At 39.9% G+C, this 16637-nt stretch overlaps 1 protein-coding gene across 7 annotated transcripts in view; it reads right to left on the reverse strand.

Annotated features, from left to right (window-relative positions):
• LPAR1 (lysophosphatidic acid receptor 1) overlaps positions 1-16637 on the reverse strand; it is a 200161-nt gene that overhangs the window by 105113 nt on the left and 78411 nt on the right. The window contains exon 2 of one of the 7 annotated variants that reach the window (XM_045081692.1): positions 1648-1727. The exons of the other annotated variants lie outside the window; for them this stretch is intronic. The gene's annotated coding sequence lies outside the window, so the exon portion shown is untranslated. The remainder of the gene's footprint in view (positions 1-1647; positions 1728-16637) is intronic. 7 annotated transcript variants of the gene reach the window in all.

Genomic DNA, 16637 nt, shown 5'->3' on the forward strand with positions numbered 1-16637 from the left:
AATTATTGGCACTTAGAGAAGCAAAGTCAATATTGACCAGGGCCTTTCAACATAAGAAGGAAAAACCAATGTGACTAAGGAAAAAGGGCATAGCTAATAATGCATGGCAGCTGCCACTTCTCTTTAATGCCATCAAAATCCACATTAGATGCACGATTTGTGTGCTGGCATAGAGTATCTTTAACCTAAAAACCAGATTTTAATCTCTTATTTATTCAGGAATCAACATTCTAACTATAGGCAACATACTTTGATGAGACTTTAAATATGCATTATTATTAGCAAATGAGAGGAATACCTCACGTTGCCTGGTTGAGTTTACACAAAAGGTCATGACTCCCCCTTTCTACAAGCAGATCCCTAATCAAAGGACAGGAATACAAAGTCTCAGAACAAAACTTTTAATTTATTCTATCCAGTCTTCGTCTGATCTCTAAAGGACTGATTCTGCTGTGCCTTCCAAATTCGCAGCAGACCTGATGTATAAACATCGAACCATCAAAGACAGTTCAAGAGAGCACTCTGCTTCCAGAAACATTACAAGGAAAAACTAAGAGCTTCTACACCTGCAAATAATAAACTTCAAAGACAACCCCAAACTAGCCTGGCATTTATCACTAATGTGCCTAAGTGTATGTGTGTATACTCAAATCGACCAACTATAGTTTACCTAGTCTTCTTTAGCTCTGAGTTCTTACATAGTGTCCTCAAACTTCTAAGTGTGCTGTTCATAAAATTAATAGCATCTCCCAAATGGAAGGAAATGTCTAGTCCAGTTCTGCCTCTTATCCGATGCTTTAATTGTGCCTACATTCTCCAGTAGCTGCAGGAAACTTCCAATGATGGGAAGATCACTACTTTCCAAGGCCATCCATGAAATCCTCAAGCAGGTTGCTTCCTAGAAATTCTCTCTTAGATGTAGTTCAAGTCATTCTGACTGAGAAGCCCATGCACGGGACCCAGCCGCTCTTCTGTAGTTAAACTGAATCTCATCCTTCAAACACATGAAGGTGTAGCAGACAGATGAACCTAGCGGTCACGTCACCCGTTTCTTTCTGTCATTTCTCACGATGTGTTTCACACTCTCCACTCAAAGCACAGCAGTTCTCAAAGGGTGACAGCTAAAATACCTGACAGTACAGCACCCTTACTGGATGGTTCTACCTAAGCCAAGAGATGGGGAAACAAACCTGTCATTTGCACATGTGTTAATTTTCACATGTGAGGTGTACAGAGAACACACTGCAATGAAAGAAAGTCTACACATTGGTGTAACAGCCGCTTCAAACGTCCCCACTTCGGAAACTGCTACTACTATGAAACGGAGAATTATAAAAATTAAAGTTCTGAAATCTGCTGTTTCTCAAAGAAAATGTGGTCCACCAATAAAGTCTGCTTAAAAATGCAAAGTCCTGGATCCTTCCCAGGTTGCATGAATCAGAATGTCTGTGAAAGGGCCTGGGACTTTGAGTTTTATAAAATATAGTCTCTGGTGATTACGACACAATGTAACGGGTGAGCACCAGCGGCGTACCCCACGATGGCTACACTGCTGTTGCCTTACCACACACACATCTCCCCTGGCCCTCTCCCTCCAACTCCTGGCAGTCCACAAAGGCAGAAACAAAATGACCAGTACCATCTCACCTGCTTTCAGTTGATGGCTCAACTGGGATTAGAACCAAGTAATAGTAATCACTTCTTTTAGCTCCAGTCCAAGCTTGTCCCTAAAAAGGAGAACAGCCAGTCTGTGAGGTAGGAGGAGAAGGAGGAGAGGGGCTGAGTATTAGATGGGGCTAAATTTGGGCAAACAGCCTAAAGCAATTATCCACACTTGATCCTTGGAGGTAAGCAGTAAAAAGCTGAGAAACTGTTCAATGTGGAGGAAGCTGCCAGAACAGGAGAGAAGGGAGAAAATCCCAAGCAACATGAAGGGGAATTCCTGTGACTGTACAGGACACACTAGCTGGCTTCAGCCCATGGCTCTGTGAAGGTTCTGTTGTTTCACTCTTAGAACGTTGTCGAGTACTCTTGATTTCAAATGAAGCTTTATGCAATTTAGAAAGCATTTTCCCCCAGGTAAGCAAACTCAAAATCAAAGTCTGCGTTTGCTGCAACTAGAACCAAAATCCAAAGGTCCCTTTTATATGCAGGGATGAGGATCAAAGTCATTTCCTCAAATATCAAGGAGAAATCCTAACCCTGAACACAAACTGTGCCCATCACAATTCTTTCTGATGTTCTGGGTCCTCGTTTTTCAAACTACACTTCACTCTCCTGCCAAACACAGACGCAAACTGCAGACAAAGCATCCTACCACAAAACTAAATCTGAAAATGCCTGGGACCAACAATTCCACAAGAAAGGGGGTGAAAAGTCCAAACCCGAAATGGTAAGTGTAGTAACGATGATCTTTTACCATGTGGTAAAAGATGAATCCAATTAATGTTACCTTAAAAAGAATTTCAGCAGCTCCTCTCTTTTCTGTTATAACTGCCCAGGATAGGCCTCAGAAGCCAGCAGTTTGGTGGAGACATTTTCTGACCAATGTACTACTTCACCCTGTGTGGACTCTATGACCCAAGCATTAGTGGATTCCATAATCTGTCAAACATTTACAATTACAAGGGGATCAATAAAAATGGAATTGTCCTATGGTTGCTTTCTAGATTGCTCCGATTCCAAAGTAACAAAGAGAAAGAAAAAAAAATAGTGACCCTTAAAATTACATTCTGTTAAATCATGAGACTGGAAGGGACCTTAAAGATTATCTGTTAAATCCCTTGGCCATCCACTCCCTCTTCCAAACAACTCAGTCGTCAAGCAAGTCATTATCAAGGGCAATTTCAACATATTCAATAGTCTGACCTCTCTGCTTAGCTCCTCATTACTCAGAGTCGCCCGGTGACACTTCCAAATCCCCCTTCTAACTGGAACTGGACATTCATACAGCTGTTTTCACTCACATACAATATATCTGCCCTTGGATGTCAAGTTCCCAGCTTCCCACCCTGTCCAATAAAAAGGCCACGGTCTACCCCCTCAGCTTACCACATACCAGCTTGCTACCTCTCGGGCTCTTTTCTGCCCTTTCAAACCCCAATTCGGATTAAACTCCAAACTGCCTGTTCTGTTCCCGTTCACAGCCTCCAGGGGTCCCATGGAGAAAACAAGATGAAGATGTCACTGCTAACTGATGTGTTCTAATCTCAGCAGAGCCCACAACAGCGCCGTTAGTGCTGTCACTTCTCTCTGCTCTCTTCCATTTCTCGTGGTACTTCTTCTAATTCTTTAATCCTCTCAAATAAGCTCCATAACTTTCACATCCATCGTGAGAAATCAGTAAGCGTCAGGCAAGAACCCCCTTTAAGTTCTGTCCTTCCCCTCCTGCTCCCCCCTACTGCCCATCACTTGAATAATCTGGGCCATTATTTTCACATATCTTCTCTGGTTTACATACCACACACAGCCTAGACCACACCTCTCAGTGAAATCTTTTATGAACCTCCTCCCCACCCAGATTAATTGCTACCTGTTCTTTACTGCCTCTGAAACTTACACATACTTCAGATTACACGGTGACCATTTGGCTGGTGGCACCAACATGAACACCTACAGGACCAGGGATCATACACCAATGAAGTATCTAGCAAAAATAGATCTTAAATGTGCATGATGATACAGAAACCATTTGCACTAGAACCAATTATAACGATGCTCACCGCCTTACCTTTTAAAACCCTGCACCAAATAAAATGCAGAGGAAACCAAGTTCATTTAGCCAAAGGCACACAATGTCAGGGCCTTCGTTTTCCTTCCTTCTACTTCTTGAGGTGAAAAAGCTAAGGAATACGTCCGTGGGTATTTTCATAGCCTACCTGTGGTTCACAGACTGGTCCACGTTCACTCTACCCTCAGTGGGACAGACGCTTAAAGCACACAGATGCACACTTCGCCGATTACAAGGAAAGGATGCTGTGTTGAGTTGAACTCACTGTTACTCAACACTTACCAAAAATATTTTGTGAGAAGTAACATTCACAGACAAGACCTTGAAAGGTACTGCGCCCACTGTTCCACAAGGAATGTGGAAGGCCTATGCTTGGACAGAGCCACGCCAGCAAAGCGCTACCTGTCTGAATTATCTTGCCTTGACTCCCATAGAACTGCTTTTCTGAGATAAGCTTTGGCATTATGCCCTTGACCCATATTGAGCAACATTATTTTTTTTAACCCCACTGTTACACTCATTATGAAGACTGTATTTGGAGACACTGTTAATTATACTAACATAGCTAATGCTTCGAGAACCCTAGATAAAACCTTCTCTCCTCCCAGGACCAAGAAGTGTTGGGTCCTCTCTTTAGTCCTGATGCTCACAGGTTATCCGGATCATAGAGCTGATCGTGTTCTCTCTTCGTGTCAACTACTAGGAAGAAGAGTGAAATGTCAAGTTCTTTCCTAATACGTGGGTAGGACCCCTCAGGGGGACCCTCCGTCATGGTCTTTGCTTAAATTCACACTCTCTTTCTCTCTCTGCATTTCCTTCCTATGCATATTAAACTTCTTTTTCCTCAGGAGGAAAATGTACAAAGAACCAACACAGTATTTTCAGTTAGCTCCCACCTCTACAGTTTGTCAGTATTCTAAAGACAAGGCCTCCCTTCTCACTCATTTTGTAGCTCCAGAGTCTAATAAGCAATCATTTATTGCCAAATTGAATTACATCGCGTGATTACTTCCAGTTATGGCTGAAATGGTAAACCACCTCCTTCTTAAGGAAGGTCATTTCATTTCCTCAGAAGAATAAAAGTGGCCTCTGTCCTTAATACCAATGGCATCTAGAAGGCATTATGGAGACAACCTTCAGGAAAACACAGTAAACAAGTGCAGGTATAAACACTACATAATTTTTAGTTATTTCCTATCCATTTTTAGAATACTTGTTCCATTTGTTAGTAGTTAACCAGTTCTTCTGTAGAAGCCTACTAACCAGGAATATTCCACAATCAGTTAATACAGTGAATGCAGTTAAACCCAAAATATGTTATGGCATATTAAAATCTGTATATTCAAAGGGTAAAGGATCAAGAGAAACCGCAAGAAAATGTTCTCTGTTAGAATATCTAACTGTGGGGGAGTGAAAATATTAACACAAAGGGATGAAGTATATCCACTAGTGAGGGCAGATCAGTGTCATCCAGGACTGATTATTATTAAAGCTTGCAAATCCGAGTTCTGCAAATCCACATTTATACAAGTTTCGATCTTTAAATTTTTCTGAAATTCAGCTGGCAGTACTGTGAAGTGTTATCATTGTTTTGGGAAGGAATTTAATAATTTCTCCTCACTAGTCATAAAAATCATCTCTACTTTTTGAGACCTAACTAGGAATCTGCTCTAAAGAAATTATTCAAGGGGTACCTGGGTGGTGTAGTTGGTTAAGCCTCCGACTCTTGGTTTAAATGATCAGGTCTGATCTCAGGGTCTTGGGATCAAGCTCTTCATGGGGCTCCACACTCAGCATGGAGTCCACTTCTCTCCCTCCTTTCCTCTGTTCCCCTCCCGCGTGCATGCGTGATCTCGCCTTAAAAAAATAAATCTTAAAAAAAAAAAATCATCTGAAATGCAGAAAAAGCCATGCATACAAAGGTGTTCACTGAAGTGAGAGGTAGAGCTACTGCTGGAATTAAGGTCACCTCTAATTAGGATATATTATTAATACAAAGGACAGGATATTCATTGTACTCAATAAGATACTGACCCTATAAAATGTATCAAGAAATTAGAAGGAAATATCTCATATAAAGTTGACAACTGCTATCTCCAGGTGATAACTGTAACTTGTTTTTACCTTCTTTATATTGAGAAATGAGAAAATGAGAAATGAGAAAACTAAATGTCCAAAAACAGGACAATGGTCAAATGAACAACAGTTTAACAACTTAATCCAAATGAATTACTATTAGGCTATTAAAAAATATAATGATTCAGCCCATATGGCCACATCTAACAGTAAAGAGAAAATGGTCAGTAAAGGCACAAAAACAGACATATAGATCAACAGAATAAAAGAGCCCACATATGCTTATATGGTCAATGAATCTACAACAAAGGAGGCAAGAATGTAAAATGGAGAAAGTATCTTCAACAAATGGTACTGGGAAAACTGGACAGCTACATGCAAAAAATGAAATGGACCACCTTCTTATAGCATAAATAAAATAAACTCAAAATAAACACCTAAATGTGAGACCTAAAACCATAAATTTCCTAGAAAGAAACATGGGCAGTAATCTCTTCCAAATCAGTCATAGAAACATTTTTCTAGCTATGTCTCCTGAGGCAAGGAGACTTAATCAAAATAAAAAAGCTTCTGCATGGAAAATGAAACAATCAACAAAACAAAAGACAATCTACTGACTGGGAGACGATATTTACAAATGACATATCTGATAAAGGATTAGTATCCAAACTATAAAAAGAACTTCTACAACTCAAACCCCCAAAATCAAGTAATCCAATTTTAAAAGTAGGCAGAAGATATGAATAGACATTTTCCCAAAGAATAAAGATGGGAAACAGACACATGGAAAGATGCTCAACATCACTCATCATGAGGGAAATGCAAATCAAAAGTATAATGAAATATTACCTCATACCTGTTTGGATGGCTAAAATTGAGAACACAAGAAATAGTGTTGGCAAGCCTCTGGAGAAAAAGGAACCCTCATGCACTGTTGGTGGGAATGCAAATTGGTGGAAAACCGTATGAAGTTCCTCAAAAAATTAAAAACAGAACAACCCTATGATCCAGTAACTCTACTGTGCATTTCCTCAAAGAAAACAAAAACACAGATTCAAAGATAGATGCTTTCTATGTTCATTGCAGCGTAATTTACAATAGCCGCAATATGGAAGCAACCCAAATGTCCATACCTAGATGAATGAATAAAGATATGGTGTACACACAAACACCACACACACACACACACACACACACACACACAGTCACTCAACCATAAAAAGAATGCAATCTTGCCATTTGTAACATGAATCGACAGTCACTCAACCATAAAAAGAATGCAATCTTGCCATTTGTAACATGAATCGATCTAGAGGGTATAATGCTAAGTGAAATAAGTCAGATGGTCACATGATTTCACTCATATGTGGAATTTAAAAAACAAGCAAACAAAAAAGAGACCAAAAACAAAACAAAAGAAAACAAAAGCCCAGACTCGTGATTATAGAGAACTGATGGTCACCAGAGGGGAGGTAGGTGGGGGGATGGGTGAAATAGGTGAATCACATTAAGAGTACACTTATTGTGGGGGCACCTGGGTGGCTCAGTGGGTTAAGCTGCTGCCTTCGGCTCAGGTCATGATCTCAGGGTCCTGGGATCGAGTCCCTCATCGGGCTCTCTGCTCAGCAGGGAGCCTGCTTCCTTCTCTCTCTCTCTGCCTGCCTCTCAGTGTACTTGTAATTTCTCTCTGTCAAATAAATAAATAAAATCTTTAAAAAAAATAAAAAATAAAAAATAAAAAAAAAAAGAGTACACTTATTGTGATGAGCAAGGAGTCATGCAGAGAATTGTTCAATCATTTTGTTGTATCCCTGAAACTAATATAACACTGTATATTACACTTGAATTAAAAAAAAATTAACTTTTTTAAAAAAGAAATGGTCAGTAGAAACAAAAACACATTTGTTAACTCTAGGTAGAAGTAGGCCATAAAATAGACCACAGTGGAAATAGGCCATAAAATTAACATGATTAAATGAAAAATATACTACATTAGGGAACTGCAAACATGAGTGGGTTTGTTTATTTAAATATTGCCATAATGCAGTGGTTTCATAATGTCTGGTTTATAGTCACTGTAAAATTATTTATTTATTTATTTAGAAATTGGAAGGGGAGGTGAACCATGAGAGACTATGGACTCTGAAAAACAATCTGAGGGTTTCAAAGGGGCAGAGGGGTGAGAGGTTGGGAGAACCAGGTGGTGGGTATTAGAGAGGGCACAGATTGCATGGAGCACTGGGTGTGGTGCAAAAACAATGAATACTGCTACACTGAAAAGAAATAAAAAATTTAAAAATATATATATATATTTAGACATGAAACCTGAGCTGATTCTTGCTCCTAGAGAAGGTGTTCAACAAGGTCCCTAATTCCTGGAGCAAATAAGAATTTGTGATTTGTGGTCTTCCACTTTGAGGTGGCTAAATGCTTGAAGAGTTGCCAAGATTCCATTTCCCAAGGTCATGGTGACAAAACAGCTCTGCTTGAGGGTTGACATTCCCTTGAACAAGCAGAGACGTTCAAGTGATGCTCCTAAATCTGAAGATAAAATTCCTCCAGGGAGCTTTAGATTTCTGTCTATACAACTTCAATCCTTGAGCTATCCAGAATGCCTTTCCTTAGAACACTAGGTAGTACATGAGAACACCCTGTGCCTCTTCCTGGCTTTGTCTGCCTTGAACTTAACCTAACTCCATGACTCCAAACCCTTCTGATTCACTTATTTCTAGTACTAGCCTTAAGCAATACCTGTGCCTATTACCTGCCTGGATTTATGCCCAACCTGTATCCCAAACACCACCTACATGACCTGCCCCTGCTTTGTCCCAGATCAGGAGCCCTGAGGTCCTGGCCCGGTTTCCACATAGTTTCAGCTTAAAGAGAAGATAATTCAACAACAAATAAAGGAATATGAGCAGATGGAAAAAAAAAAAATCATTGAAATACCCACAGCTACCCAAACTTCTTGAATAAATATTATGAATGAGGAATTAGATAAAGCGCAAACAGAAAAACCATGTTGTCTTGTCTTTTTTTTTCAAGTACATTTTACTCAAAAATAAGAACAAGTGAAATAAAGCACTCCTAAGTAAAATAATGACTTAAAACTTTGAAATTACAAAAAACTCCACTTTAATCAACTGATTTAATATGCGTGTAAGAAAAATAGAGTCATCAAGTACTTTTCTTCTGTTTCTCTAAGACCCATTCTTTATCAAATATTCTTTAATTAAACTTGGAATAGTCATTAAATAGTCATTAAAACTGAATTAGTCTTCTACATGATTCCTTAGCCCTTTAAATCTCTTTGAAATAACCTCACTCACTGTTTAATGGGACTTGGATACTGCACATTTCCCCCAAAGCAACTACTCAGAAAATAAACTGAAGGAAGATAATGATTTTTCACCTTCATAGACTCTCAAAGGTTAAAAAAAGAAAAATTTAACTTCAGGTATGCACGAACCGCAAACCAGGATGGTAAAGCCGTAAGGATCTGCTCAGGAAAGTCCTAATCTCTGCCCACCCGTCCCTGTGGCCGAGAGAAGCACTAACTGTGCCATCCTATGAGCCTGGCCTTACAATACAGGTAAGGATGTAAGTACCCGGAGTTCTGCATTTAACTGGAACCTGTCAGGCTAAATTAGCTTGTTGACACGGGGTCATCAGGTCTTTGAACATTAAACAGCCAGAGCAAAGTCGAAAATAAAAAGTACAGAGTCATAGAAGATGACAAGAATGATTAGTGCAAACCGATTCTAGTAGACAATGCTACATTAGTTTCACGTGTACGACACAGTGATTCAACTCCTCTCTAGGTTCTGCTCTGCTCACAAGGGTAGCTACCATCTGGCACCACACAACGCCATTCCAGTATCACTGACTATACTCCCTATGCTGGACCTTTTATTCCCATGACTGACTCATTCCTTAACTGGAAGCCCGTATCTCCCACTCCCCCCCACCCTGACCCCCACCCACCGCTTCACTCACTTTGCCCATCCCCCAACCTCCTTCTCTCTGGCAACCACCAGTTGGTTCTCTGAATTTATAGGGCCAATTCTGCTTTTTTTCCATTTGTTTTTTAGATTCTGCTTCTGCATGGAATCAAGGTGCCTGTCTTTCTCAGTCTGACCAAGGCCTCTGTTTCAAGATAAGGACATAAAGGCCTGGAAAGTGTGGGGACAATCAAAGGCCCCATGGGCAGTGGTGACAATATGGGCACTTGACTCCTGATCTCGCATCTGTCTCTTTTAGTTTCAAACTTATTAATTTCCAATTTAAAATATTAAAACAAAAACAAAACCAAAAACCTCTTCACACAGATTTAGAACAGGTAAGGGGAAAACCCTAAAAATCCTACTATGGAGAAAAAAAAAAAATCTTCACAGCAATAATTCCTAATTCCATTCTTGGAAACAAACAAAAAAAGCCACTGAGAAGTTATGAAACATTCACCAAGTCGTGTGGTCCTCACTTACCAAAACTTAATTTCAGTGTTTAACTTTCTTCCAGATTATGCATACCTACTAAATTGGTAATAACACTATATAAGTATTTTTTAATCCAACCAAAACTACACCTATGTATCCAGGCAGGGCTTTATACAGTTCCTAACGCAGAGCAAGCCTTCAATAAATACCAGCTGTTTTTAGCAACACACAAAATTGCTATAACATATACTTACACCTATCTCCCCAAAATAGCCTTTCTATTCCCACCTGAATTTCATTAAGTGGGGGAAGAAAAGTCACAAATAGGAAGGCCCACTAAGTATCACAAAAAATTGCCAACTCATCAGACCAAAAGGCCCGCCTTCCATCCATCATTCACTTCTAGTACTCTATTTCGCTTCTGTTACTCAATTCTTCCATGACTCTACAGTCCCATGTGCACACAACCCACCACAGCCCTGCAGAGTTAACCCCTTCTCACTCTGCAGATCTAATCAAATGTCACTTCTCCAGGGAAATCCTGATTCACTCCAAAGTCAGATAAGATTCCCCATTTAATCTCTTTTGAAACTCCCTGTTCTTTTTCCCTTCTAATACTCACCATATTTTGTAAGCATATATTTGAGTGACCATTTGGTCAACAGCCCCCTTCCCACTAGACTCCATGCCTCATGCCTCCAGTGATAATGACTGCTTTATGTACCACTTCATTCCCAGCTACCAGCACAGGAGCTGGTATTGTACATAATAAAGACATGTTGAATAGTGAATGGCCCTAATTCCACATAGGACAGCAAAAGACCAGATCATGGTTTTCAAATTTTCTGAGTTATGACCAGCACTTTTTAATGAAAATGAACAGGCCATAATAGAAAATACAGGAACAAAAAGTGTTACAGTTTTGAGTTTGTAGTTAAGCTGCATGAAACTTGTTTTATTCACATATATAACCATTGCTAACCTTGGGACATGGTAAAAAAAAAAAAAAAGTTGAAAGCCACCAAACCAGATATCCCAATACAACTCCTCCCAATTCCCATTAAAATGCTCAAGGTGCACAAAATGCCAAAAATCGGCAACAGTACTAGAACAAGAAGGGGAAGCCAAAAATCAAGTCATTATTTCCACTATACTCTTTGAAAGATAGATATGCAGCACATTCTTAGACCACATAAATCTGAAAGATACACACTGCATCTTCTGAACTTCAACAGGACAGATGCTCTGATGAATATAGGGAAAATCCTGAGTCTAACTCAGGAATGCAGAAGAATGCAATATTTATCCATGGGCCTGATAAATATGAGGACATTCCCCAACTACACAGGAGACACCTTTCCAGCCAGCTAAAGCAAGGGGCCTAATGGTCCCAAGAGCTAACGAGGGTCAAAACAGACAGATACAGGGGCTCCTGGGTGGCTCAGTGGGTAAAGCCGCTGCCTTCGGCTCAGGTCATGATCTCAGGGTCCTGGGATCGAGTCCCACATCGGGCTCTCTGCTCAGCAGGGAGCCTGCTTCCTTCTCTCTCTCTCTGCCTGCCTCTCAGTGTACTTGTAATTTCTCTCTGTCAAATAAATAAATAAAATCTTTAAAAAAAAAAAAACAGACAGATACAAAATACAGTGGCAGATTTTATTACAGAATAGAAGACAAAAATCTGAAGTCTATTCTTACAATTTAGGAGGTAAAACATATATAAATTTAAATATAAATGTATAATGGAAATTGGAAAGGGAAAAGAAAGCAAGAATAATTTAAGGCATACTAAATTCTTTGTTGTGCAGGGAAGTGGGATCAACGTAATTTAGTTCTTTGACTTTGAGAACCAGAGAAACCCCGGTTTAGGAATGTATTTGGAAAAGGGAGGCAACCAGTTGTAAAACTGGAAACTAGACTTGGCCACTTCAGATACTACAGATGTACTGAACCAACAATGCACAGAAAGAGAAAATAAAGGCAGAAAGCATAATAACAGATTGAACCACACAAAACCTGCCATTTTCGTAGGTCAGGAGCAACCAAATATCAAGTTCACACAACAACCTTTCAACAATGAAAATAGTAAAAGCAAACACATTCAGTGTGCCAAACATTTTTAAACTATTAATGCAAGATTTGTGTGTTGTTTCTTTACAAATAGAAATCTGTAGGCTTAAAGACATTATGTAATTTATGTAAGCCCAAATGACTAAATATTGGTGGGGAAAGGCAAGCTTGAGTACTTCGTACTCAAGCCATGGTATCTTTCATAACAAAGAGAAAAAAGTTAAGGGTAAGAGTTAGGTTCAAACATGTTGGTTTTAACAATAAACGTAAAAACCATACATTTCTTGTAAGAGGTATGTTAAAACAAAATCCAACTAAATGCTCATAGGCAAAAATATATTAAATAAAAGGACACTGAAACTTTAAAATCAGAAAGGGTGAGTGAAGTCTTTTCAGACAAAGACAAAAAGCAGATTGGTAATATATTAATATAAAATAATCCTCTGTGTATTTGGAAAAAAGTAGTAGTTCCAAATGCACAGAGGATTATTTTTTATTAATAAACACTTCATAAAGGCTCAATAGGAATCTTTATTGAATATTATGCTAACACACAGAAAGTGCTATAAAGAAATAGACAAAAGCCCATGTGTAGAGACTAAAGGCTCATTATCAGTCTATGACAACTCTAGTACAGAACCAGGACACAGAAAATGTGAGTAATATTATAATGGCTGAATTAATAAACCTATCTGTACTTGTCACATAGAGAAAATACTGCATTTTCCAAGCATCACAAAACCCTCAGCTGACCAGAAACAGAAACTGTACAAAACCCATTTAGTTACACGATAAAAGACGTCTATGCCAAAGTTCACATGTATACAATAAAGCAATAATTGGCCACATCATATTGAGCCATATTGAGTAGCGTTCCTGATGAAATCAGGTATTAGCAAGAATGTTTACTGCACCTGTACTGTTTTACATTTTCACAGCATTTTTCTGAGCACAAAACAGAATTTAAGCTAGGTCCATTAAAAATATTGCGACTTTCAGACTGAAAATTCCTCCTTCCTCAATGACAGGCAAAATTAGCAAAAATACTGCTGATAATGCAAAATCACTGCAAATGAAGTACTATCTGTCAAAAAAGCCAAAGCTGATCAATCCCCACCCTTATACAATTTCATCACTTAAAACAAATGACCTAATTTCAACTCAAGAAGTGAGGCTCAGACTTTTTGCTTATTTTCCTAATTTTTTTCCAATCAAATCACCCCTTCCTTGTCTCTATCAAGGTCTCTTCTCTTCACACCTTCACCTCCCAGTTTCACATGACTCATCTTCCCAGCCTCAGTATAAACACCACTTTCTCCAAGAATCTCTTCCCACCCTCCCAAAGCTAGTCTCCCTGCTATACTCTTCCAGGACACCCTGCTTTTCTCAATCATTCCAATCACACTGTGGTTTACTTGTTCAAGGCTGCCTCCTTCCCTAGACTGTAAATCCCAAGCACTCAAGACCGTACGTTATGGACTATATAACATGCTCAGTATATTAATTTTTAATTTAAAAAATGTCCGTTCAAAAGACTTTCTTCAGAAAGTCTGAGTTCTACTATGTGCCAGGCACTGTACTAAGCATTGAGAACAGAGCAGTAAGAAAGAAAAATTTTTAAAAACTACTTTCCCTCACTTAAGAAGTCAAAAGACAATACAGTGAGGAAAAAAAATATATCAGACATTCGATAGATGGGAAAGGTCATACAATTTTAAATGAAGTCATTATTAGGGCAGGCTGCACTAAGAAGGTGGCATTTGAGTGGAGACCTGAAAATGGAAAGAGAGCAAGCATACAGACACCAGGGAACAGAGAGCCGCCGACAGAAGCCACAGTCCACTGCTTGCCCATGGAGACGGCTAAGAAGGCGGCTGGGGCTCTGGGAACACCAGCACCTGAAGATGGCCGAGAAGCCAAGCAAGCAAAGATGGGAAATAATGAAACATGTTACATACTAAACATTGTGACTACCAGGTTGTCACTGGAAATTAAACATGATTTTAATGGCACGTGTACTTAGGACACAACACGGGACGCTACTGACTCTTCGGGAAGATCAAATATTCGAAAAACTGCAAGAAATGATCTCAAAATGGAAGGAGGGAGTTATTCTTGAGGGACAGCACTATGGCAGAGGCTCCTGTACTTTCCAGATTCTAAAAGCAGCGCGTACTGTTTTTACTATCAAATGGAAAGAAGTGTAATTTTAAAGATTTATTTATTTATTTTTATTTATTTATTTGACGGACAGAGATCACACGTAAGCAGAGAGATAGGCAGAGAGAGAAAGAGGGAAGCAGGCTCCCCACCAAGCAGAGAGCCCGATGTGGGGCTCGATCCCAGGATCCTGGAATCACAACCTGAGCCGAAGGCAGAGGCTGTCACCCACGGAGCCACCTAGGCGCCCCAGGAGTGTAATTTTAAAGAATCATAAAGGCCTAGACAGAAGAATGACTAAGAACAGATTTGTCCTTGTCCTAGCTCACATGCAGGAAGCCATACCAATATAATGACACAAAATGGAAATACACTGTTAATTAGAAAAGTTTTTTTTTCTTGACCAAGTAAATAGCAAAGTTATACTGTATCCTATTTTTACCTTAATCAGCCAATGGAAGCTTACATGTACTTGACCAGATTTTATAAATCCCCACGACAAACCTGTTGGGGTTTCCACATCTGGTCTTTTGGCTAGGGGGAGTTTCCAGAGTTTCGCTGAGTTTATCAGCTTGTCTTCTATTGTAGCAATGACTGTAATAGCACTTTCATTGCTCTGAGTCCCGCGGTAAATTAAAACTGTATTTTGCAATTCCTCTTAGCACCCAAACTATCACTGGTGTTCTGATTCGTTTCAGAGTTGTCTTTTCCTCTGCCAAAATGAATTGTTTTGGGAGCTTTCATGCACCCAAAGGGACATCGAGCTGGGACTTCTTCCTCTGTATGATCCCGGGACTGCTTCATCAAGAGAAGCCGCAGTGAGCGCCCAGGGAATGTGTGATACAGCCTGTAAGACTATTTCAATCACCTGCTAGAAAGAAAAACAGCCTGAAGAATCAAAATACATCTTGTCCTTGTTCAAACACCAAGTATGGGGTGCCTCGGTGGCTCAGTGGGTTAAAGCCTCTGCCTTCGGCTCAGGTCATGATCCCAGGGTCCTGGGATCAAGCCCAGCATCAGGCTCCCTGCTGAGCAGGGAGCCTGTTTCTCCCTCTCTCTCTGCCTGCTGCTCTGCCTGCTTCTGCTCGCTCTTGCTCTGACAAATAAATAAATAAATATATTTTTTTAAAAAAACACCAAGAATATTGAGGGTGAGAGTCCTTTCACAATGTATGTGTACATCCAATTATCACATTATACACATTTTCTGTCAATTATACCTCAATAAAGCTGGGGGAGGACATTTTGTATATTGAAAAAAACATGAGTATATATACCACTCTTCTCACTCTAAAAGTGCTCTTCAGCTTATCCCATAAATTTCACTGGCATCTACTCTGACATATAACAATTTCTCCCCAATACTGCCAGGCTCTGACTTCTCAGCCAAGCTTCAAACTCAAATTCCAGCTACCAGCTGAAAATCTTTGCCTAAAACCGACATGCCTCACTGGAAGAATTCTTATACTATCACGTCTCCTCTGCTAACGGCTTCAACAAGCCTTTTTTTTTGGCCCCCAGTGACTCTGCCCCATTCTGTGGGCACTGCAAGATTGACACAAAGCAAACGATCATTCTGCCACAAACCCTAACCAGTCACTCACACGCATTCGCTGGGCCTTCTCCGCTTCCATGTGGAATGAGCTGCTCAGTCAGCCTGTGCACAGAGGCCAGAATTCTACTGCAAATCCTCCCTCTCCTCCAAGGCAGAGTTCTTCTCTCTATCCTCAGACGCTCAGGCAGCACTTGGTTTAAACCTCAGTTTCAAGTATTCATCATTGTCCGCCTGATCTTGGACATTTGTTTTCATGGTTCTCCATCTTTATGAGCTACTTGAGAGCAGGGACCATACTTCCTGGATGTATTTTTTATTATTATTATTATTATTATCATCATTTTTTACTTTAGTGTTCTGAGCCAAGCATGAGGACTTAACCATGGAAGTGCTCCAGGACCAGGATTTCAGCCTCACGAAGCTGAATTGACTAGGTCTCAGAGAAAGTGACAAGGGAACCGGATTCTGTTGAATTTGGAAGTCAGTTATCCTGCCCTAGCCTTTGAACTTTTAGGTCTCTGTGTCGACGCCAAGGACAGCAAGCAGTTCTGTATGGAACTACAATATAATACTGAATACAGAATGAATGCCTCATTTTCTTGACGGGACAATA

Source organism: Mustela putorius, unplaced genomic scaffold (assembly GCF_011764305.1).
Source record: "Mustela putorius furo isolate JIRA1106 unplaced genomic scaffold, ASM1176430v1.1 tig00000580_pilon_pilon_pilon, whole genome shotgun sequence".
Classification (NCBI taxonomy): Eukaryota; Metazoa; Chordata; class Mammalia; order Carnivora; family Mustelidae; genus Mustela; species Mustela putorius.